Raw genomic sequence first — 4,234 nt, forward strand, 5'->3', positions numbered from 1 at the left:
ACTTAGGATCTCTACGTATAATCCAAGTATTCTAGTTTCCGAACATGTCTTATACTTTGGATCTCTACGTATAATCCAAGTATTCTAGTTTCCGAACATGTCTTATACTTTGGATCGCTACATATAATCCAAGTATTCTAGTTCCCGAACATGTCTTATACTTTGGATCGCTACGTATAATCCAAGTATTCTAGTTCCTGAACATGTCTTATACTTAGGATCGCTACGTATAATCCAAGTATTCTAGTTCCCGAACATGTCTTATACTTAGGATCGCTACGTATAATCCAAGTATTCTAGTTCCCGATCATGTCTTATACTTAGGATCGCTACGTATAATCCAAGTATTCTAGTTCCCGATCATGTCTTATACTAGCCAAGCTTGTCTTCAGTGATAGGCGGATATTATGACTGCAAGTGTTTATTGTTGTGTTATGTGTGACTGAATTTCGTCTAAGACCGAAAGATCAATGTGGCTTTAGTTAAAAGGTATTGCAATGACATTATGAAGATACAGTTAAAACGACTAGCAATTAAATTGTGCTTATGTTGTACGCATTAATAAAAAAGGGTTCCATTAGTTGTGTATTTGTAAAAACATGCAACACTTTTCACAATTTGACTGTTCTTCAACAAATGACTATGCTTTAAGCATGTGTAATAACGTCACATATACAGAAGCTATGCATTTTCACCCTATACACACATTCAGTATCACGTACTCTATGTGTTTACTTGTACAGGAGGGATTATTTCCACTATTTTCTTAGATTACTCGTAACCTCCACGCAATAATTACATTAAGTGGGTGTAATAGTCTTAACTATCTGTTTATACTGCTACACAGTATATACGACGTCAATGTTTGCATCACGCGGGCAAAACTGGTAACAGGTATGATCTGTATTGCATCACGTACTTTGTGCATATTAGGCACTATGCATGCGCTTGCTCTCAGTTCGCTGTTTACATTGTACATAATATGTAGCTCCTAGAACTGAGTTATATTCACTTTTTGCGTTTAAACCATATGTACATAGCCTTTATTTTAGCTTATAATTTTCAGAAAACAACGATGAAAGACCATTCTGGTTGGAATAGAATAAGGAAATAGTGTTTAATTTGGCAAAGAGTTAGTTAAAATACTCATTGGATATATTATGGCTATGTCATTTTAACATGATTTTGGAATGAAAAACGAAAAGATAAGTTATTCAGAATATAAAAATATAAATGTATTAACGATAAACAGGTAAAACTATGGTCAATTATTTAGAAGACGTGGTTGAAATAACGATTTCGTAGAGTAAGAAATGAATAAATAAAGGTCTTGGAGTAAAACAAGTATAAAGTAATTAAATGTTGATTTAATGATAATCTAAAGACAGAAAATTTCCTGTTTATGGAATGAAAAGTGTAGAATAAACACGTGTTGAAACTAAAGATAGAAACTGCAAAACATAGCCAAATATTCATATTAGTAAGGCCAGATATTTATCTGAGTTGATCCCGATATCGGAAGAAGAGAATGAAATAGTGGAGTTCCTAGACTGTATTGCAAGAGATTTCGTGCAGTTTCCCACTTTGTCGTTAAAGAGAACAAAGCAAAATAAAAAATGCATAAGATCAAGTCCGTTTACTGGTAGAATAAAATCAGTGTAGATTGTGCCGCAGCCCACAACACTACATTTGAAGCCCAGACGTAACCTAGCAATTGCTTTGTTGGTCTGACTGGCTGAAACTATAATGTATATCTTCTGAGAGAATGGATTTGGATGCAGCAAGAGGGCGCCAATGTTGTACAGATGGCAGTCGACCGAGCACGTGAAAGCCACGGGTTAGAACTCATGACCTGACCTATAAGAATGACGACGGCTAAATCATGTTACAGATCCATTCGATATCAGTTTCAGTTTCTCTGAGAGAGACATTTACTCCGATGAAGTCACGTACGTAAAGCAATAAAATTCGTACCAGAAGGTTTTTGTTGTTATCACGAACCGAAAATGATACTAGCTAGGGCATATAATTTCTTCGAACACTAATCTATTATTAGCCACAATATGTATATAGAAAGAAAGGCGTTTATCCAGATTAAGAACTCTAGAAACAAACAAACAAATACATGTGTTAAAACAACAAAGGGAATAAGATTTAAATAATATACTTAAATTTTCATTGGAAAGGAAAAGGTGAAAACCTTCTTTTTTTATGTGTAAGCTTTCTTTAAGCAACTCGTTTGAGTGTATGTTTTATGAACAGAATTTTAATGCTCGCCAGAATCGAATACACTATTATTAAATAAAAACGTTATTTTTAATATCTTATGAAAGAATATGGGTATTTTGTACAGTAGAAGTAGGTAGACTTCCGTAACTGTTAAGTAATTATAGGAAGGTATTTTTAACTATTTACTAGGGTAAGGCGTCCATACTTGTCCCACAGGATGAAAATGTATTTAACTTTCTATAACAGTAAGTAATTCTGCTGGAGGAATATTACAGTTAGCTATTTACACATGCATTGCACGTTAGAAGATAACTTTCACTAACCTTTCATCATGCTATGTTGTACAGTAAAAGCAAGATCCCATGCAGTCTCTGTATACACATTAAACTATTATCACATGTTGCACAGTGCAAGTAATTATAATGCATGCTGTCTGTGCAATAAAACATAGGATTTCTTATAATACCAACCCTAGCGTAAGGATGTAGATCGTACACTACTCGCCATCCCGAACTGTACTAGGCAGACCAGTATATCATACAGCACCCGCCAAGCTGTACTGTACAGAGCAAGGCCGTCGATCATACACTATCCACAATTCTGTACCGCACTACTAGTCCCAGTATATCATATGCCAGTGCTTCCCGAACTGTACTAGGCAGACCAGTATATCATACGGCACCCGCCAAGCTGTACTGTACAGAGCAAGGCCGTCGATCATACACTATCCACAATCCTGTACCGCACTACTAGTCCCAGTATATCATATACCAGTGCCTCCCGAACTGTGTGCCACGGAAGGGTCACAGGTGTGCCGCGGAATTTTTGCAATTATAAGTAATTTTTATTTAATAATGAAAATTTATTATCAATTTAATATATTTTTAAATTTTCAAATTTGATTTATTTTCTTCTTGATACACAGTATAACAATAATTTTGCCCGTCTTCGTCAGGGGGTGCCACTAGGCCTGCCATACCGACTTATTTGTATGTGCCGCAAGCTGAAAAGTTTGGGAAGCTCTGTCATACACTACCAATAATTCCGTACTGCATAGTTAAAGACTATATCTACTTATACTACCAAGCATGCTGTGGTGCACAGACTATATTACAGAGCTATGCTGCATAATGGTAAGGCTGTTTACCGTACATATACACTACCAACCATTTTGTAAAGCACAGTAGAAGGTGTGAGCTGCTCACATGGCCGTATTATACAAAGTAGGGCAAATTCTTGAGTACTGAATTGTAATTTATAACCTATTTCTGTTATGCTAAATATCTAGTGTGTAAAATACATTAACATTACAAGATAGGTTGCCAATTCCTGTGCTGCACATTACAAGAAGTTTTCTCATGTACTTTCTTTCATGTTATCCAGCAAGGTACACAGAAAGTTTTATTATTATTCTCAACACACTATATTACTCTCACACAATCACGAGTTGGTATTGATTTCCATGTGCCCTGTCACTCGGATAAGCTCATATATGATTATATCAAAATGCTTATTGATTCAAAAAGTCACCATAAATGCCCATCTATCCAGGCAAAGAATCACTGTAAACGATGTGGGAAATGAAGAATATGGAAGACACACAGGAACTTTTGTTGTTATGGTGATATTCGCTGACTAAAAACTACATTTAATGATATTTGCCTTCACCAGTAGCATTTTCATAACTATATTTTAATGTACACAGTACACAAATCGAATATGTACAATTTATTTGTATAAAAATGCATATGATATTACGGAAGTAGCACCATGCACAAGAACAGGATCCTTTTCAGAATTATTACTCACTGTTAACTCATTAGCTATACTGTATATATATATATATATATATGTACACACACAATTATTAATCACTGTTAACTCATTAGCTATACTGTAGATATGTAGAGAGAGAGAGCGAAGTTTCTGAATATATTTTATGTTTTGTCTGTCATTACTCCAATCATCTTTGTTTATTGTGACGCTGTAGACCTAATTCAGATTT

This window comes from Limulus polyphemus, unplaced genomic scaffold, assembly GCF_000517525.1.
Source record: "Limulus polyphemus unplaced genomic scaffold, Limulus_polyphemus-2.1.2 Scaffold666, whole genome shotgun sequence".
NCBI classification, from domain to species: domain Eukaryota; kingdom Metazoa; phylum Arthropoda; class Merostomata; order Xiphosura; family Limulidae; genus Limulus; species Limulus polyphemus.